At 40.8% G+C, this 21,958-nt stretch overlaps 1 long non-coding RNA gene across 20 annotated transcripts in view; it reads left to right on the top strand.

Moving 5' to 3' along the window:
• LOC144289656 (uncharacterized) overlaps window positions 1-21,958 on the top strand; it is a 469,344-nt gene that overhangs the window by 6,156 nt on the left and 441,230 nt on the right. The window contains exon 1 of one of the 20 annotated variants that reach the window (XR_013357494.1): window positions 4,144-4,606. The exons of the other annotated variants lie outside the window; for them this stretch is intronic. This is a non-coding gene — a long non-coding RNA (uncharacterized LOC144289656). Of the gene's footprint in view, window positions 1-4,143; window positions 4,607-21,958 lie in introns of those variants that run through there. 20 annotated transcript variants of the gene reach the window in all.

The following is a 21,958-nucleotide window of genomic DNA, read 5'->3' as shown; positions in this document are numbered from 1 at the left end:
CTTGAAGGCACCTTAAGAATTGTGGAATTGGATATCCTCCTTTTTATGCTCCTCAGTAAGATAAATACCATGGATTGAGGATTTACTATGCATTAGACACTGTTTTGAGTACTTTACATGAATCTGCTCACTTAATTCTAGCAAAAACCTGATAACATATCCACTATTATTAGCATTAGTATTAGTATTAGTAGTAGTAGTGCCATTTTATACATGAAGAAACTGTGGCTTAGAGAGGTTAAATAAATTGCCACTGGTCATGCAAGTAATTAAGAGTAACTGGGAACTAGGTCTGTCTGATTCTGAGGGGCTCTTGGTCAATTCTACTTGAGGGCTGGAGGGTTTGTGTGTAGCAGAGCCAGTAGTGATCACCCCAATATTGCCTTTGTTCCTTTCCATTCCTGAGGCCTCTGTGCAGTTACGTGAGGCCACATGACTAATTTGGGTCAAAGAAATGTGAGCAGAAGGTATATCTTCTGGACTCAGGCACTGAATGACCTGTACATAATTCTCCAGCTTCTTTTCCCCTGCTTGGGTGATCCAGAGGGTAGATTTGTGTTCAAATAGGTTGAAAAGACAGGCCCAGGCTGTCTTTCCTCTGGGATTTCTACCCTTCCTCCATGTTTGCCTTATGCACTAGTTGACATTTTGACTGTTTCCTAAGGCATTTGGTGAGAAATTAAAAAAAAATACATTGAAAGAGTAGAGCACTTCCTCAGAGGAGCATCCCAGGAGGCTTAGTGCCCAGAAAGTCCAGGGAAACCAAGCTCCCAGTCTATTCTTGTGACTACACCACCCTCAGGGGCCACTGGTTTCCAGACTGAGGGACAGTACTTCTAATGATCCATTATAGGATCATGAAGCTTTTGTTGGCTTGCATTCCTGAATAACTTTATGGAGCAGATCTGTATCTTTGATGTATATGTAGCTTAAGCAAGAAATACACCTTTGCCAAGTTAAGAGGCCGTGATTTGGGGGTTATTTGTTACTGCAGCAAAAGCCTAGCCTATGCTGACTAATAGTTATAAAAGAGGTAAAATTAGATGTATAAAATTGAAAGAATCCTGAGTTTTGGCCTAAGAATTTTCCAATCTACTATATAGGCAAGTTGAACTACTTAAAGTGTTTTTTTTTTTTTTTTTTTTTTTGCGAGAAATGGAAAGTATTTTATTTGTCTCTTTTTGAAGCTGAATTAAAGGTAGACATTAACAGTGTATATTACATATAGCACTTTTTGAGAATCATGTTTTAAAATCTTTCCATTTTGATAAATAAAACCAATCTATCCCAAGATCCTGAAAAATCCAACATTGGAAATATATTCTAAATTTGATTGGTTTCTTCATATACACAGAATCAACACACACACACACACACCTACTTGTATTTGCACACATCCAAACAAACAAAAAGCAAAAAATAAATTAAAAAAAAAAAGGGAATTTCTTTCATATATTTGTGTGTCCTCCTTTTCAGTCTGGGAAAATATGATTACCTGAGACATTTTCTCTGAGTTGCCCTGGGGAATGTCTTCAGAATTCAGTCTCCAAAGCAAGACTTGATCTTGAAGTCCACGTCCAGTCCTTTCTCTTTTCCTTCGGCAGATGAAATGTGACAACACTGCTCCCTGTTAGTCTGGCTGCCAGCATGTATGTGGTACAACTCTTTCAGTTTTCCACACTCCCTAAAGAATAGGCTGGGAGTTCTTTCAGACCTTTTAGATTCTTGGTGTGAGCTTGAAGCTCAGCTGAGATGGGTAAGATCCCTGAGCTGGCCGAACAATTTTGTTATTTATTTTTAATGTCAAATTATAACAAGAAAATCCAGGACCTCAAGGGAAATACCTTTTTTTTTTTTTAAGATTTTATTTATTTATTCATAGAGATGCAGAGAGAGAGAGAGAGGCAGTGACACAGGCAGAGGGAGAAGCAGGCTCCATGCAGAGAGCCGGACGCTGGACTCGATCCCGGGTCCCCAGGATCACGCCCTGGGCTGCAGGCGGCGCTAAACCGCTGCGCCACCGGGGCTGCCCTCAAGGGAAATACGTTTTAAAGAACAAAGCACCATGGTGGATCTTTCAGCCAGGTAAAAGTTCAAGAGCCAATTGCCAAGGGCAAGCACAAGATTGTGGGAGAAGGAGGTATTATTTAAACATTTATGTATAGTTGCAAACATAAATTCATTTATGTGAGGATCTATAACCAGGAAAAATTATATTTCAACAATGAGTGTATTCACAACAAAATTCAATGTGCAATTAATAGTGGTTGTTTATTTGGCTTTCATGAAGCCCAAGTTCATTGAGATGTGGAATGCTAAGAGGCAGCCATGTTATTAAACAAATATGCCACAGAAGAGTCCAACGGTGGGGTGATCTTTTGTCCAAACTGTGTAAAGTGTTGGCCATATAGCATTAGAAGTTCTAGGATGGAAGGTGGGTATGTTTGGACTAGTATGGCAGAGGGGCCAAGAAGGTATAACATCAGATGTTAGTTTGGGAGGTCCTATGCCAGTTAATCAACATTACTGAGCTTCAGTCTCCTCATCTGAGAATATGAGATTTGGTCATTTGTTCAATAAGTATCTATGTGTTAAGTGTTCTGAATGCTGGGGAGACAGCGGAAGAATAGGATCATTGTGGTTGTGCTCTCACATAAGCAATCAGATAAATTAACCAGCTATTTTTGTTGTTGTTGTTGTTGTTGTTGTTGTTAATTAGCACTTCTATGGGGGAAAAATAGGTTGAAGAGATAGAAAGTGACCAAGGGGTAGGGAGGTAATTTAAGTTGGATTTGAATGATAAGAAAGCTAGGCTAGGTTCTGGGGGGCAGGGGAGCTGATGAGAACAAGTGGACTGAGAGAACAGGAGGAAGTAATGTGCTAGAAGTAGGATGAGCCAAGGAGCAGCAGAGGTAGGAGATCCAGATGGGAAGACAGGAAAGCTGGAAATGACATAGGGTCATGCTGACCATGGTGGACTGTTTTTTTTTTTTTTTAAGATTTTATTTATTTATTCATGAGAGACACACACACACACAGAGAGGCAGAGACACAGGCAGAGGGAGAAGCAGACCCCATGCAGGGAGCCCGATGTGGCACTCCCCAGAACTCCAGATTCACGCCCTCGGCCAAAGGCAGGCACTAAACCGCTGAGCCACCCAAACTGTTTGGATTTTAAATGGATTGATTGATTGATTGATTGATTGATTGCTAGAGAGAGCATGCATGTGAATAGGAGAGAGGCAGAGGGATAGGGAGAGCAAGAATCCCAAGAAGATTCCATGCTTAGTGCAGAGCCCAATGTGGGGCTCCATCTCACCACCCTGAGATCATGACCTGAGCCAAAACTAAGAGTCTGCTGCTTAACCAGTTGAGCCACCCAGGCACCCCATGAGTTGTATGGATTTTATTCCAAGTGTAATGGGAAGCCATTAGCAGGCTTAAGTAGACAAGTGACATGATCAGACTTTTATTTATTTATTTATTTTAAAGATTGTATTTATTTATTCATGAGAGACAGAGAGAGCAAGAGACATAGGCAGAGGGAGAAGCAGGCTCCCTGCAGGGAGTGTCATGCGGGACTGGATCCCAGGACCCCGGGGTCATGACCTGAGCCAAAGGCAGATGCTCAACCCCTGAGCCACCCAGGCATCCCAGACTTTTACATTTTAAAAAGACTCATTCTGACTGCATGTTGAAAACAGATTATTGAGGGGCCAAGAGTAGGAGGAGCAAGACAAGTTAGGAGGATCTTGTGGGTCCCAAGATTACACTGGGGTTAGGGGAGGCAGAGGAATTTTAAAATATGCCTCCTTGTGTCTGGCTAAAATAAAACAAAAAACACACTCCCAACCAAAAACTCCCAACGAACAAAAGAATGTTCACTGTCTGAGATGGATGTGCCATTTACTGAATCAGAGGTGAAATAGAAAGTCATCAAAGCTCATTATTAGTAAATGTCTCAATCATGGTGTGAAGAATGATGATTCCCTTTTTTAGGGTATTGATTTAGCCAGGGAACAGAAATCCCTTGAATATTTAATATAGAAGCGCTTTCATGGAGACAGCCAGATGCATGGGTGACAGAGGACTGACATGCCTAGCAGGAGACAGCGAGGCAACCAGAAATAAGAATAGGGGGAAGCCCCTTGTACTCCCCAGCTCTAGGGGCAAAGGCAAGAGATGTACACCTGGACCCTAGGGGCTGGGTCACCTTAGGAAGCTGGTAGAACCAGTGGGTGTGTCTGCAGGGAGGGGATACAGCCACTCCCAGTGAGGCCCGGGAAATAACCCCTGGCTGTTCTCTCTTCCTGCTTTGCCAGTGCTTCCCATTGGCCAAAGCCACAGGAAGCAAGCTGAGGCAGGTGCCTGGAAAGCACATCTTATAGGCTTTGCTGTGATGCAGGACAAAGCAGGAGGATGGGGAGGAGTGGACCTGGGGACAAATAGGTCCAGGACCAATGCAGCCCTGTCTCTGCCTCTGAACTCACAAAGCAGCAGGCAGTGCCTCTTCGACTTGGGCAGAATGGACTGTGGAGGCAGGTGACATTCTACAACTGGCTTAGTTTTCTCTCCCGTGACAGTTGGTGGCAGGTGTCCCTGATTGGTGAGTGGCTTTTCTTCTTGGAGAGATTCAGGGCCTCACCCTCCCTTAGGCTCAGAATCCTTTTCATCTAGCTAGCAAGAGGGGGAAAGAAAGTATGGAAAAATCCCATCAATTTCTTTATTTAATCCTCATGACATCTCTGTGAAGTGGGCACAATTATGCTGCTCACAGCAATGGGGTGCAAAAAGGTTAATTAACCAGTTGACGGTCACGCAGCTAATAAATAATGGAACTGAGATTTCTGACCTAAGAATGAAGAGCTAGGTAAGGATGGTGATAGATCAACAGCAAATTGGCAGATGGTTCGTTGCTGAGAGTGGCTTAAGTCTCAAAAAAGGAAAGATTTGGGAAAACAGTGCCAAGAGTCCTAAATCAATAGGATAAAATTGAATGGGGGAACATATACATTCCTGCCCTTAAACTCAGAAAAACTACTTTGAAAATGTAATGTTTCTGCCCTCCCTTGGATCTTTATTTTAAATGTGTGGATATATACTTTGTTTCACTTCTAGGTTGACAGTCATTTCCAAAATAAACAAAGTATAAATTAAAAATAAATGCCTATATACATATTGGATGAGAAACACCTGGCTTAATAGAGTTTACAAAAAATGGATTTAAAGGTCTTAGTTGTCTGCAGGCTTCTTATGAATCAGCAGACTGAGGTGGCATTCAAAAGAGGACTTTCATCAACAGAAGTGAAGCATCCTAAACGAGGGAGGTAAAAGTCTTTACCTACCTGGCCCAACCTCCAGTGTTTGGTTCGGAGCATCACATTGGAGGAAGGACACTGACACACTAGAGTGTGTTCCACTCTAGTAACTTTGATGGAAAATGATCTTGAACCCTTGTAATATGAGGATGGGTTAAACTTAGTAGCAGGAAGTTTAGAGGAAATGTGATCTGGAGAGACAACAGTGCAATCAGTAGGTTTTCTCTGTAGGGCTCCAGAGGACAGAGCCGACAGCTAGAAGCCGAAGGAAACATGATTCTAACCCAATGTGAAAAAGAATTTTCTACAGAAGTAGAATGGGCTAAGTGTAAATGACCAGCCACTTGAAACTAAGACCAAATAAAGCTCATGAATGGTTAGGGGAGATGAAATTCCTCAACGTAGCTGGAGAGGTCCCATGTGTCTGGTCCCCACTTTACTCTCAAAATACATAGTTTGCAGTGCTTCTCCTTGTCTCTGCATTCCAGCCCCACTGGCCCTTTTAATCCTTCATATATAAACTGATTTTTCCCACCACAGGCCATTTGCACGTGGTTTCCCTCTATGAAGAACATTTTTCTATTTCTGTTAATAGACATCCTAGTAGGTGTGAGGTGATATCACATTGTAGCTTTGATTTGCATTTCCCTGATGATTAGTGATTTGATATGAAATAAAGTAATAATGTAAAGCCCTTTGGACAGGGCTTGGCACATAGTGAGTACTCTATAGGTTGTAATTATTTTATTATGACTAAACATTATTTAGTGTACTCTAGGCAATGTGATAGGTACTTAAATACAAGATCGTATTTAATCCTCTTACTAAGCCAGTCGAGTAGTTAGTATAGTCACTTCTTAAATGACTTGTGCAGGTTCTCATAGCAAGTAGTTTGAAGTTTGCACGGGGAGATGATAGGAGGGCGTTCTAGGCATGGTGTGAGCAAAGGCCTGGCCTAGTGCGTGCATAGTGAGTCATGGTAGTCTAGGATATATGTAGGGTCCCATTAGGGGAGGGGAAAATATGGGCCTCATCTCTCATTCCCTCTGTTGCTAAAATGTTCACTTCCTAAAATCTCTCACTGTACTCTGGCCCTGGCCCTTGCCTGGCAGGCTCGTATTTCTCTATCCTGCAGTGAGACTGGCTAGCCTGCTTTGTATATTTGTTCCTGACAAGCCGCAAAAAGTCATGCTGCCCTTCAGAAGCAACCAATTATACCTCAGTTTCTTTAAAAATAAGGAAATTGAGAATCCCTCTCCTGTAGCACCTTTGCACTGAGAGAGAGCCATTGTAGTAACAAGACCATAGCTATCTTCAAGATTTATTCTACTGTGCTTGGGCTGTAGAGTGCCACTCATGGCTTCTGAAGTGTCTCCGGAAGAGGACCAGGGTATCATCCTACTCCTTTTAACTACAACTACATTTCAGGACCTGCTTGACATGATAGTACGTAAATGGGACATTTGCATAATGTATTGAATTTCCAGTTAAACCTTAATTAGTTGAACTGGATTGTCCCATAGGAAATGAAGATATAATGAGTGTTACTCTCCTTGAGTCTAATGCTGTAAAATGTAAAGCAATTTTGGGGGAAAATTTTGCCTGTATTTAGTCCCCTCATCTAATCTACTTTCATAATCTTTTCCATTAACTATCATGCACAAAGATTTCCCAAGGAATAAGCCCTCACTTGTGTACTTAGAGCCTTAAAGAACAAGAAGGCCTTATAAAGAGCTCCTTAGAACAATCTTCGCATTTTTCTTGCATCTATCTGTCTGCCTACTGAAGAGTGTATCAAGCTTCCATTATAATGTACTGCTAGACAGAAATTTATGTTTCTTAAGATTTTTAAGTGTCCATTAAATAACCAATTATTTCAAGCAATTTTTATGACAGTAAAATAATTTGGACTATCTCTTATTAAAAGAGAACTCACTCCTCCTGTCTCTCTGCCATGTTAGGACTCTTTGGAGGTCTTGAGCCCTGAAAAAAGATTATGCCTATACCCACTTTAATTGCTGTGTGTGATTCAGAGTGAAAACAACACTAAACTTGAAAATGTGTATGAAGAAGTCCAGAAAGTTTGATTATCTTCCATGTGGGAATTCTTATATACACAGCCATCTGACTTCTGGGTGGGCCAATGGAATGTGAGCAGGCCACTCTGTTGTATGGTCCCTGATAGCATTTATTCCTGTTGTAACTTAGCGGTTGTCTGCATAATTATTTTCTCAGTTCTTTTCCTCATTATACTGTAATGTCCACAAAGGCAGAATCTATCTGCATGCTATTATATTCCCAGTATATAGCACAGAACCAGAGCCTGGAATATAGTATGTACTTAATATTTGTTGGAAAAAAATAGCTAACATTTATTGATTGATTATGTAGGAGGCACATGTCTAGGTGCTATATCTAATATGTCTTATGTTCTTTACAATAACCCATATATATGAGTGTGTGTGTGTGTGTGTGTGTGTATATATATATATATATATATTTTTTTTTTTTTTTACAAGGGCATTGGAGCACAGTGAGGTAAAAAATACGTCATACTGTAGTAATTTTCCTTTAGCTTTAACATTCTAGGACTTTAAACAGCTTTGAGGTGTTCTCCAGCTGGTTGGAAAACTGTGGTCCATAGTAGCCACCAGGAAGGTAACTGACCTGAAGCACTGATGGATCACGGGAGAGTACTTGCTCTATGGTGACATTGCCAAAAATATTTAAGATGCCTACTTGCTTGAAGAAAATTGGACCTCAGTTTTCTTCCTGTCTTTTAAAATCTGAAAATTCTCAATCCTAGAGGTAAATTGTAGAGATCTACTGCTGTAGAGTTGCAAGCCAGATCCAGAAGGGTACATGGATGGAGCAACAAATTGCTTCTAGGCAAGAAAGAAATTCCAGTTTTGATGTGGTTTACCCCTTTGGAAAAGAACACTGCTTATTGCTAGTTAAGTAACAAGATGTTGCAGATTCTCAAATCCTAATTTCCTGTCCTTTTCACTTTAAGTGAATGATTCTAAATTCCAAAGTCTTTGGGTGGGGCAGGTTTACCATCATCTTGACTCAAACTCCTTTTGGATCCTTTTCCCCCTATGTTCCTCCACTCATCTACTGTCAGTCGAGACTTTCTGTCTTGGGAATTTTCTGAGTAAAAGCAACTGAAACCTGCTTGAGCAAAAGAGAATTTACTGGCTGAGTTACTGGAAAAAGTTCATTGGTGGAAGTGACTTTATTCAGGGGCTCAAATTGATGTCTTTGTGAATTTAATGTTTTCTCAGATCTGCTTTACTCCATGACCAGTTAGTTCAGGCAGGCTCTTCCCTTGCAGTAGCCCTAATACCCCTAGGCTTGCAACCTGTCTGCTCAGCAGCCAGAGCAATCAAAGCTGCTTTTTTTCTATTTTATTTTAAAGATTTTTATTTATTTATTTATTTGAGAGGGAGTGAGAGCAAGAGAGATCACAGAGAGAGGGAGAAGCTGACTCACCACGGAACAGGGAGCTTGATGTGAGGGTGGACCCCAGGACGCTGAGATCATGACCTTAGCCGAAGGCAGACAGTTAATCAACTGAGCCGCCCAGGCACCCATCAAAGCTGCTTCTTCAGAATAAGTTAGCATAATGCTAGCTAGTATAACAAGCAAGCCCTTACAATTTATTGTCTCAGTACAATAAGAACTTTTTTTTCTTTTCCATGACGGTTGCACACAGGTGTTCCTGATTCCCACCAGTTTTTTTCTGCACACTCTCACCAATACTTGTTATCTCCTTTCTTTTTGATAATAGACATCCTACTAGGTATGAGGCAAAACCTCATTTTTTGATTTCCATGTCTCTGATGATCATGAGTGATGTTGAATATCTTTTAATAAACCTGTTGGCCATTTTCATGTCTTTTTTGGAAAGAAATACATTAGATCCTTTGCCTATTTTAGAATTAGGTCATATATTTTTGTTTTTCTTTTGCTATTAAGTGGTATGAATTCCTTATATATTTTGGACATTAATCCCTTATCAGATATAGTTTGCAAGTATTTTCTCCTCTTTCATAGACTGTCTTCTCATTTTGTTGATGTTTCCTTTGCTGTGCAACAGCTTTTGATTTTCCTGTAGTTCCACTTGTTTATTTTTGCTTAAGTTGTCTGTGCTTTCATTGTCATATCCAAAAAATCATTGCCAAGACTAACATCAAGAAGTTCTTTCCTGGGATCCCTGGGTGGCTCAGTGGTTTAGTGCCTGCCTTTGGCCCAGGGCATGATCCTGGAGTCCTGGGATGGAGTCCCATGTGGGGCTTCTGCATAGAGCCTGCTTCTCCCTCTGCCTGCTCTCTCTCTCTCTGTGTCTCTCATGAATAAATAAATAAAATCTTAAAAAAAAAGAAGTTCTTTCCTGATGTTTTCTTCTAGGAGTTTTATGGTTTCAGGCTTTATATTTAAGTCATTAATCCATTTCAAGTTAGTTTTTGTGTATGGTGTATAATAAGGGTCCAAATTCATTCTTTTGCATATGGATATTGAGTCTTTCTAACACCACTTATTGAGATTATTCTATTCCCATTGTGTATTCTTAGTGCCCTTGTCAGAGATTAGTTGGCCATATATGTGTGGGTTCCATTGACCTATGAGTTTGTTTTTATGCCAATACCATACCATTTTGAATACCATAGCTTTGCACTCTAGTTTGAAATCAGGAGGAGTGATGCCTCCAGATTTATTATTTCAGCTTCAGAATGCTTTGGATAGTTGAGGTCTTTTGTATTCTCATACAAATTTTATGACTTTTTTCTATTTCTGTGAAAAATGCCATTGGCATTTTGTTAGGGATAGCTTTGACTTTGTAAGTTGCTTTGGGTTGTATGAACATTATAACAATATTAACTCTTCCAAGTCATTGACATAGGTTATCCTGCCATTTATTGCTATCCTCTTCAGTGTTTTTCACCAGTGTTCTTATGGTTTTCAGCATGTAGATCTTTGAACTCCTTGGTTATTGTGTTGAGGTTTATTCATTCTATTCTAATTTGTTGAGAGTTTTTGTCATGAAAGGATATTAAATTTATTCAAATGCCTTTACTACATCCATTGAGACCCTTCATTCCATTAATGCAGTGTGTCATGTTCATTGATTTGCATATGTTGAACCACTTGGTCATAGTGTATGGTCCTTCTAATGTGGTTTGAATTCAGTTTGCTAGTATTTATTGTGAATATTTGCGTCTATGTTCATCAGGGATATTCGTCTATAATTTTCTTTTCTTGTATATCCTTATCTGGCTTTGCTATGAGAACAATGCTGGACTCATAAAATGTGTTTGGAAGGGATTCCTCCTATTTGATTTTTTGGAAAAGTTTGAGAAGGATTGACATTAATTCTTTAGGAGGGCATACATTTTTGATTGTCAGCAGTCAGTCTGCCACAAATTTCTAATATTTCGAACCAAAGACTCTGAAGTTAAGTTTTAGTCTGATTTGGGTCATCCTTAGATTAATAACTATAATTTTTTCATTCATTAAAAAATATTTACAACAACTATTATGTGCCAAACACTATGCTCCTCTCTGGGAATATAAATGAATAAAACAGATGACAATTCCTGCTCTCATAGAATTTATATACTAGTGAAGCCAGGTAAGTACTAAGGTATACAGCATTTTAGATGGTGTTGTGGTCATTAATAAAGTAAGAAAATTAATAAAGTAAGAAAAGAAAAGGATAGGTAATATTGGGGATTCGCAGATTTGAATTTTTGATTCAGTGTCATAGAAGGCTTTACCGAGAAGGTTACATTTGCACGAAGATTTGAAGGAGATAAAGGAGTAAGCTATATAGATATGGAGAAAAAGTGCTCCAGGCCAAAGAAATGGCTAGTAGAAAGGCCCAGAGGCAGAAAGAAGCCTGGAAAATTTGTGGAAAAGCAAGGAGGCCAGTGAAAAGAGTGAACTAGGGGGAAAGAAATAGAAGAGGACAGAGAAGTGAGAAGGGGCAAATCAGGTATGACTTTGTTGACCAAAGTCCTTCCAACTTTGCTTTTTTACTGAGGAAGATGGGTGGTTGTAGGAGGGTTTTGAGCAGAGGAGTGACATGATGTGAATTATTTTTCAAAATGATCCCTCTGATTACTCTGTTGAAAACAGACTATAGAAGAGACTAGGGAAACCAGAGAAGAGGCAAATGTAGTTACCCAGTGATGAAATGAAGTTGTCAGGGACCAGGTTGATGAAGGTAAAAGGGAATGGTCAAATTTGGGATATTTTTTGAAGGTAAATGAATTATGCTGATTGGGCTTGGGTGACATTTCTCTTGGAGTCAGGGAACTGAAGTCAACACCTTAACCACATGGGAGTCAGAAAGAGATGGTTTACCAATGAAAATTTGATGTGTTGTCACAAGAGGAAGGGAAATAGAAATTGGGCAGTTCTCAGCTGGGATGGATTAGATTATGTTACAGTCGATGACAGCCTCAAACCTCAGTGGCTTAAAGCAAGTTTTACTTGAGGCACCAGCTGCATGTCCAACATAGATTAGCAGAAAACCCATGCTTATTATAGTAGTTTAGTGTTTTAACTTGAGTTAAATGAGGCTCGATGAAGATCAAGAGAGAAACCAGAAAGCATGTCACAGTTTTGTTTTACTCCTAACTTCCAGAAGGAGAACATAGCACCCCATGAATGGCCAAATGGGGAAGCACTGGGCTTGGTCATGGGGCCAGAGGAAGAGAGAGAACTATGGGCAAGCACTTTTATTGTGGTTTATGTGGGAAGAAAAGGGTGAGGCAGGGCAAGCAGGCTTATGATTGGCTAACTGGAATAATTTCAGTGAACTCTGCAGCATAGGGGCTATCCTTCATTGTCTGGAACTTGGCCCTGGGAGGAATTAGGGTGGAAGTATAGTGACCTGAGGTGTGAAAGGCTGATAAGGAAAGTGGTTGGGGGTGTGAACTTCATCAGCTGTTCTAGAAGAGGAACTGATGGGCCTCTAGCTAGGACCTTGAAACTGAGTCAGGGCATTTAAAAAACTCGAGAAACTTTTATAATCAGGGACTCAGGCTAACAGAAACTCTATCGTCTCATGATTTCCTCATCTCAACATGACACCTCAAGATTGGTTGAAGTTAAGAGAATGGAGAATTGCATATGGACTCTTAAATGTTTCACCAAAAGAGACTCATGACACTTCCTATGACAATTAGCTGGCCAAAGGAAGTCATATGGTCACACCTCACTTAAAGAGGATGTGTGTCTTGAAGGGGAGAGGAGAACCAAGAATCTCAGTGAGTGCCAGCAAGGTCTACCCCAGGAGTCAAACCCAACAGATATCTACCATATATACTCCATGGTTTCCAAAAGCACAGTGAACATTCACTTTGTTTGCATTTCTTTTGTCCATCTTCTGCAGTCTACTTATCTTCTGAGACTTAACATTGACCACTCTTCCCTGGTGTCTGATCCCTTTGTAATTGCTTTTTCTCTTCTCCCCTGTAAACATTTATTTTTCCTTCCTTTGTGCTCTGATAGCAGGTAATTTATACCATCTTCAAACTCCTTTCTTTAGCTCTAAAGTTAGCTCAGATCCAATAATCTGTTACTGCCTAACAATCCCCCTCCCCTCAAATTTAGTGGCTTATGAAAACAGTGATTGTTTACATTGCTCACAAATTTATGATTTGGCTAGAGGCCATAGAGCAATCCATCTCTCTTCTATATGCATCAGCTACAGTGGGTTAACTGAGGCTGGAGGATCTAGATGGCTTACTAGCATGGCTGGCAGGTTAGTACAGGGCTTTTCCACAGGGAAGTCTGGACTTCCTTACAGCATGGTGGCTGGGTTCCAAGAGAGAGCCTCCAAAAAGAACCAGGTGGCAGTTGCATTGACTTTTAAATTTAGCATTAGGAGACCTGTGGTGCCACTTCAGCTGGAGTTTGAAGTCTACCCTGATTCAAAGGGTGAAAATGTAGATTTCACCTCTTGATAGGAAGAATGTTAAAACCACATTGTAAGAAGAGCATGTGGGATGGGAGACGCTTGTAGAAATTTCTAAAAAAAATGAAGTCTGGCATAGCTCTTTACCACTTCAAATACATTTTATTATTAAGCAATAAAGATTATTGAGTGAATGCTTCTATCACTGTGGATCCTTGAGAAAAGGGGCTATGGTTTATCCATCTTCATATGTCCAAAGCAGAGCTCAGAGGTAGCTGTGGAAGATACTAATTGTTGCCTACTTTGTAGCCACTGCTTCACCTTTTCTTCCTAACCAACAAATCCCTCCATTTATTTAGGAGGCGAGGGCTCTAGAAATTCTGAAGGCGGGCCCAGACCTAAGAATGAATCACAATAGACTAAAGCATTATGGCCTTCATATTCCTCTTTCCTGCCTTATTGGTTTAAGGATGGCTATGGGATCTGATTTTCCCCAGAGAGATCTAGGAAAAGTCTGTTGAGATGAATTGTGGAAAAGATTTCCTCTTTTAGAAAAAGAGAAAGAGGTGCTCATGGAGAAATCCCACCTGACTTCCTACCTTTGGATGTTGTTGTGTGAGGATGTTATGTTTGAAGCTGTGGTAGCCATTTTGGAATCATGACTCTATTTCCATGGGAATCTCAAAAAAACCAACCAATATTTCTGGCATTGTTTAACTGCTAAATTAACCAACTTCTGGACCTGCCTCTTTCCAACTTTGTGTTATGTGAGGTAATTAATTCTTATTATTTAAAGCCAATTTTAATTGGCTCTTTCAGCTGTTATTTGCAGCTGAAAGCATCCTCACTGAACAGAGCTCAATTAATGTTCATAGAATTGAATTGAATTCCCCAAACTGATTTGGCCAACTTACTTAGTAGTCTGTGCCATACACAAGAATAAGTGCAAAGGATTATAAATTCTCGTTTCTATGTATACTGCTACTCTGAATTTCTTTATGAACCCCAAGGATTTCAAAGTTGGATTGCCTGGAAATGTCTCCAAACCAGAGCCTGTTGGCCCACATAAATCTAAGTGGTAACTTTCCTTAGGAAATTTCTTTTTTGGTTTAAACACTTAAAACACAAAAGGCCTCTGGGTGAGCTGGTTTCTTGGCATTCCCAAGTCTTGCAGCTGAGACATAATGACTAACTCCAGGCAATTAGAGAGTGAAGTTGCTACTGAGGGCCCCCAAAAATGGAGAATGCAGCTGGGAGGGGGCAGGTCTTTCTGGCATCCACCAGGGATAGCTTTGCCAAAACACCTGTAAACTTCTCTAGGCTGCTCCAACACAACCTCCCACTCTTAAGGAAAATTTCCCACATTTTTGGAGCACCTTAGCTATGATATTTATTTGACTTTTAAAATTCATCACAGGCAATTATTACTTTCAATAGCACATTTTGCCCCTTCCCCAAAGTGTTCTAAAAAGGCTCCAGGACCTTGGCCAGAATATTTTAAGATAGAATAAGGATGGCGATGAGGCAAAACCCCATTGGTAGGTGAATTATGGAGCCAGATGGTTGAGGTTTTCAAAGCTTTAGTTTTTGTCGGTCCCACATCTATTCCTTCTGCTTTCTCTCTCTGTTTCCCTTCATTGGCCACATAGGGGGCAAGTGATCCCAACCTGACCAGTCAGAGGAACGTGCTCTCTTCAGCCAGAATGACTGGCTCAGGACAAGCACATACCCTGGTGGGCACAACCTGAGTTCCTGTGAGATGGATTTGTTGTATGGATTCTGGAAAGGAGGGGTTCCCTATTTCTGTGGCAGTATGGGCAGCAAGGACCGTAGAAGCCTGACTCTGTCAGTGATGTAGTTGTCCTCCAATGAAGAGAGTTTGGAACAGAAAGATGGCAAGGCAGAGGAGAGCAGAATGGGTAGTCCTAAACCAGCCCTGTCTTTTGGGTTATGCAAGCCAATATGAACACCTCATTGTTCATTTCAATTCACTTATTCCTTAACCTTTTTTTTTTTATTATTAATATTGTTATACATGCCAAGGGTCCCTGTTAGTAGAAAAGCTGCCCCAGTGTTTACCTTTCTGCTGTCCTAACTAGGTCAAACCATTATGTTATTCTGAGGATCAAATCATTACTATCTGGGCAGGAGAGTGTGACACAGGACAGATACATTTTGATAGAGGGGATGTAGAAGAAAAGTTTTTGGAACCATAGTGGTAGTCAGCCTTTTTTTAAGCTTGAAGGAAGGCTTTGGGGTCCTTCAGAGACCCACCCACGGACACTGGCTACTCTCGGCAGTGACAAGGAAGGCGAAAAGGAAGGACAGAAGGACTACAGGTTACTGTTTCCTATGAAAGGGCTTGAGGGTGGTTGTCGTATTTCTTTTAGAGTCAAGAAAAGTAGAAATGATTCAAATTGCAGTAGAAACATTTATTAGTCATTTTGAAGATATTCCTATGGGTTTATTACCCAAAGACTTTTAAAAGTTTCCCTTTGGGGAGACATGTAGGAAAGATGAAGGGATTAATTGATTTGAATGCAGCCATAATGCAGAAGCAGAGAGGACTCAGGGTAGGGTGACTAGTTGTCTTGGTTTGCCTGTCACTGAGGCACGTGTCCAGGATGCATGACTTTTAGTTTTAAAATTGAAAAATTCTAGGGAAACTGAGTTAGTCACCATATATATAAGGGATTTTTAAGCATTTGACTTATCAGTATATTTATTTAGCATCTACTATATGCTAACTATTAGTTTCCAGGGACCCACAGTGAATAAAACTCTGTCCTTGCCCTAGAAGATCTTTAGACATATGAAGACAAAGACAATTTCAGTCCCTACCAAGAAATTCTGTATTTTACTAAAAACATTTGAGTCTATGGCTGATGTGAAATCTTAACCCAGGATGCAAGATTTCCCATGCATCCAACCTTGCTGACAAATTTCTGTGATTGACTGATTGAACAAAAGCAAATTGGGCTAGATTAGGATTTTAGTTTGTTACCTGTCTGATGCTCTGTGTGCTCTCATTTACCTCACCTCAAGCCGTGGACGTCTTGACCTCTGTTCTCTTAAATGCTAGAAAAGTTGTCTCTTGTTTGAGTTTAGTTTCTGGTTTCTTAACCAATGGATCTTTGATCCCTTTTTTTTTTTTTTTTTTTTTTTACTAGTCAAAGACACCAAAAAATAAAAGATTTTTAATATGACAATGGATTGCCTAAATCACATACTAAATTGTTCTATAGAGATTTCACAATCCAGGAGCCATAGCCATGCTGCTGCAAGTAGGATTTCAACAAAGTTTTAGCTTCTTGATAGGATCCAGACATACACTTTGCTGCATGGTATGTACTAGCCTCAAGTAAATCTTCTTTTTTAGCTTCTTTGGCAAGCAGGTTAAATCGACTTAACATTGCAGCTTTACAAAGCCGACTTGCCATTGACACACCACTTTTAAATGGGGAACTTTCAGTGATCTTTCCACTTAGGCCATCCACAATCTCCAAAGAAATGTCCCCCTGTGCCCAATTTACCCCCACCTCCCTTACCTGTTACGAGTGTTGGCTTAAGACTCATGGATGTGTTTTTCTCTAAAACACAGGCCAACAGTCAGAACCTCAGTGGGAAATGGCTGGGAGGTTATGGTTCCCACAGCCAATGGTATGATATAGAAGTCTTTTATTCCTGTCTTGAGGAGGGGCAGGGCTATGATACCATTTGTATTCCAGAACTTCATACAGGATCAGGCTGGGGCTGGACTCCAGCTGAAACCACATCTTCACTTTGCCTCTTCTGTCTCTCTCACTTCCTTTAGTTTTTTTTTTTTTTCCTTCCTAAAAGAATCCTCCTCTCAGGCTCTTTTTCCAGGGAACCTCACTGAAGACATTGTCGTAGAATAACTTGGATTGTTAAGAGGACAAAATTCAGTAGTCATGCATTTCTACTAACTTGTTCCTAAAAACACTGTGAGATCTAAAACTTAAAGGTCAGAAGCCAAAGTTTCTTTTCCATTTCATCTACTCATATATTGGCATTTTCTCATAAGGCATAGCTTCACTTCCTCAACCTGTTTATTGAAATATAAAGATTTCAAAATCTAATCAATAAAATATACTTAGAAAGGTAGACAGCTACCCTCATTAATTTTCATATTTGAAGATAGACAGTGGATCCGCTGGCAAGTCATTTCTCTGGGTGGTTTTTTCAGCATTGGGTCAGAAGAGTTCTGAGGGTTAAGATCAGTAATAGAAGAGCAATAACACTATGAACAATAGTATTAGTAGTGGTCAGAGGAGAAGGAGGAGTATAGTATAAAAGCTGAGAGTGGGATCCCTGGGTGGCGCAGCGGTTTGGCGCCTGCCTTTGGCCCAGGGCGCGATCCTGGAGACCCGGGATCGAATCCCACGTCGGGCTCCCGGTGCATGGAGCCTGCATCTCCCTCTGCCTGTGTCTCTGCGCCTGTCTCTCTCTCTCTGTGACTATCATAAATAAAAATAAAAATTAAAAAAAAAAAAAAAAAAAAAGCTGAGAGTATGGGATCCCTGGGTGGCACAGCGGTTTAGCCCCTGCCTTTGGCCCAGGGCGCGAGCCTGGAGACCCGGGATCGAATCCCACGTCGGGCTCCTTGTATGGAGCCTGCTTCTCCCTCTGCCTGTGTCTCTGCCTCTCTCTCTCTCTCTCTCTGTGACTATCATAAAAAAAAAAAATTTAAAAAAGCTGAGAGTATGAGTTTTAGAGTGATAAGCGTTTGGCTTTAAAATATCTTTAAGTATCACTTTTCCTTTTGCAAAACAGCAATAGTAATTATTAAAAATTAACTACCCCATGAGATTCTTGTAAACAATTAAGAAGCTAATGCATGTCAAGTGTTAGCATAGACTCTGATCTGTAAGTGCTCAGTAAGGGGCAGCTATTAAAAAGAACATGAGGAGAGAGGAATCCATGTAAACAGAGGTCCCAGGCAGAACTGTGCTGGAGCCTCTTGCAAGATCCAATAGTTAAAATTTCAGAAAATTTGTGAGCCTTTTGTTAAAGTCATCCATCTTTGTAATCATCTGTGGAGAGAGTGTTTATGCCATGGCAATTAGCAGAGGCTGTAAATCAGGTCTCCTTCTTATTCAAAAGCTGGCTGTTAAGCATTTACCAGCACAAGAGGTGCAGGATGGGTCAAAGCTGTGACTTTTGGTGACCTTATGTGATCATGCTCTTCTGCAGGTGAGTGTGCTATAGGCTCTCTGTCTGCTCTTGCCCTGCCTGTGTCAGACTTTGCACTTGCAGTTCTTAACTTTCTGCAGTCATGCATCACTCCTTCCTCTCAAATCCTCCCCTTCCTTTGAGGCCCAGACCAAGCATCTTCTCCTCCAGGAGGTCCTCCTTGACTACTCCTGCCCACTTCTTGAACTTTTCCACCTGCCACTTAACATCACTCATTTCTGTGTTAAGGCTGGTTTCTTTCAAAGTTCTTTAAGCTTTTTTAAGGAAGCTTAAGTTCTTTAAGGAAGGTAGAGGTCTTAGTTTCATCTAATCTTTCCTTCTCTAGCATGCAGCTCACTGGCAGTATATAAAGGGTATAAAGACCCATGCTTGTGGGTCAGATCATGAAGCTGTGTGTCAGTTTCCTGAACCTTAACCTTAGCCAATCAGTTTCCCAGACTGCAAAATACATAGGTGGGACTAGCTGGTTTTTAACTTTCCTTCCAACACCATCCTTCTAACAACTCTTGGCTCAATTGAGCTAATTTCCCCCTACTGGATTGAAATTCAAGAACTTGGAGCTTAGATGTATAGTTATCCGACTCAACTCCCTAATAGGATCAGTTACACAGAATAATTTTTCAGCCAAGGCTTATTAAGCCCAACAGGAACAATACCTCCAGGTAGATATTACACATAGGACTAATTATGAGAGGACACTATCTGAATCATTGAGTAGAGATTTACATCAGTAAATCCCACACTTAACTCACTTCTGTTTGTATAAATTTGCTGTGAGCCTTCAACCACTTTAAAACAATCTCTTTATGGCATGTGCATGAGTCAGGGTTCCTGGAGGCCTGATGCACAAAATCACGATCAGAGCTCGTTGGTGAGTCACATCCTTTGTGAATGATCATTCCTGGGTAAGGAAATACACAGCCTCCCAGCCTACACACTGTTGATTAGCATCTCATCTATCTGATCAAAGCCCAGGATCACAGGGACATTAGGTCTAAAAGCCAGAACCAAGATCAGAGGTGTATCAAGGAGATGCGGGCTCCATGGGACAGGTTTTTTTCTCTTTCTTTTTGGTGGGAAAGATCAGTCGGTACATTGTCACAGATGTACCATTTTTCTCCCTCTACTTTTTGAGAAGATTCATTACGATGAGACTCTTGCCATGGAAATGTCAACATTTGCCTCCAGTTGTTGCTATAGTTCAGAAAATGAAGTTTTTATGAGAAATGTGACACCTGGACACACCCCTTCACCTTGATATTGCCAAAGCTGCAAGTGACATTTTCCTTATTCACCAGCTAGCATCGTGACTTTCCCTGGTCAAGGACCATGCTTCCTAGGTCTTTAACAACCACACTCCCTACTTCCTTAGTCCTCTCTTTCCATGACCCTCAAATGCATACTCTGGGCAGAGATTCCAGTACATTCTGATTTTCCTTTCTTTCTACATTCCTACCTGCTTCTTCCCACTTTCTCTCTCTCCTTTCTTTCCTCCTCCACCTGCTGGTACCTGCCTCTGCTGATACAATTTAGATACTACCCAGGCCTCCAGGAGCTTATGTTTTCTACTGTTACCCTCTAGCTGAAGTCCTGTCTTATTTACACATCCAAAGCCTCTGGAGAGCCCAGCTCAAGGTCTAACCCAATCATGATCATTCCCATCTTTCTTTACTCATTTCACTAACATTTGTTGTTCAGTATTAGCTTGTGCTAGTTGTTTGCCACCCAGTGAGGGAAAAGATGATGTTTCTGTTCTTATGGAGCTTATCCTGTAGTGAGGGAGAGAGACAGGAACAGACAAAAAGCAGGTAAGGAAGTATCAGATCTCAGTGGTAGTCCCAGAACCTCCACGTTGAAGGGACTCAGGGGTATAAATTTGGTAGTAAAATTGTTCAGGAGACATTGATATTTCCTTAATTAAATTTTGCCCAGTAAGGTTTAATGTTAAAACTTGATAAGATGTTGTCAGGACCTGGGAAGACAGAGGCAGGAGAGTTGTTTAATGGGACAGAGTTTCAGTTTTGCAAGATGAACAGAGTTCTGGAGATGGATGGTGGTAATGGTCACACAATGATGTGAATGTACTTAATGCCACTTGAGTGTAAACTCAACAGTGGGTAAGATGAATTTTATGTTATGTGATTTTACCACAATTAAAGATAAGACTTAGAGAAACAAAGAAATGGATAAGATAACAAGTTTGTTAAACTTTACACATAATATTGAGAAAGGTTCAGTGGTCTGTATGCATAACTATTATTGTGGGATCTGCTTCCTCTATGTCATTTATCAGAGCCTGGTGAGCACCATGAGAAAATAAAGCGGGGACAACTGTTAAAGACCTGCTGACCAATTGGTGGTTATGGAAACTTCTCTGAACTGATGATAAACTGAGAGATATCAGGCATATGCCAATTTGGGAGCAGAATTGGCTGCCCCCAAAAGGGAATAGCGAGTGCGAAGCCTCAAGGCAAGAGCTTGAATTGTTCCAGAAACAGAAAGAGTGTGGCTGAAGCATGGTGGAGGCAGGGCAGATTGGTAGATGGGGCTAGAAAGGTGATCCGTCTTACTGGACATAGCCTCCCTTTTCCTTCCATATTGTCTGTGGCTTCATTTGTGCTAACTCGGGCATAGCTGAGTGGCTGAGACAGAGAATGTATGGCCCACAAACCCCAAAATATTTACTATCTAGCCCTTTACAGAGAAAGTTTGCTAACTTCTGCTTTAGAGGATTAAAAGCAGGGAAGTGGAAGTTTGGAGAGATCACTACGGTGCCTGGGAGGGCATTAGGGGCTTCCATCCAGCTTTCTCCCATGTTGGTCTGAGTGTTAAGCCATACTCTGTTTTGCTCCCTTTGTGGAGCTGGACGTGAGACAGCTGAGGCAAATGGAGACTAAGGGACTTTAAGGTCCAAGAGCATTAAGTGGTGGAGGAAAGCTTGGAATCCCTCTCCAATTGACTTTGCAGCCCAAGTGTTTCTCTCTCCCCAGCTGCCTCTGGCCGGAGGAGCAGAAAATGCCTCTATACTCTATAACTGTGGTACAAAACTAAGTAAAATCAGTGTGATATGCTGGTGGCATGAAGTATGCATAAAAGGGAGCTATTTTAAAGTACCATTTTTGTAAAAAATGAACAGGACTAGAAGTGACCTCAAAGACTCATTGTCCCATCCCCTAATCTCTGGGAAAGTTAACTACACGCCCACAAGATAGATGATAATGAGTGGTGCTTGACTGATCTAGAACTACACGCAGAAATCGTCATTTGTTTTCTGTAAGCCAGCAGGAAATTGTGTTGAATAACTTATATAACCTGAAGAATTCTTTTCAAGTAGCCTGCCTGACAAGTTTGATAACCCCAATACTCAAATTGTTCTTGGGAGATTACCACATTGAAGAATGAAAAGGGAAGCTGGATAGTTAACCAGGCCCAATCTAGCAGGTAACATTCAGAATGGGATTTTCCAAAAAGTGAGTTTTGGCTACTGCTGCAGAATCATGAA

The sequence above is a fragment of the Canis aureus genome, chromosome 19 (assembly GCF_053574225.1).
Source record: "Canis aureus isolate CA01 chromosome 19, VMU_Caureus_v.1.0, whole genome shotgun sequence".
NCBI classification, from domain to species: domain Eukaryota; kingdom Metazoa; phylum Chordata; class Mammalia; order Carnivora; family Canidae; genus Canis; species Canis aureus.
The sequence above is the reverse complement of the archived record's forward strand: the minus strand, read 5'-3'. Positions and strand labels throughout refer to the sequence as shown.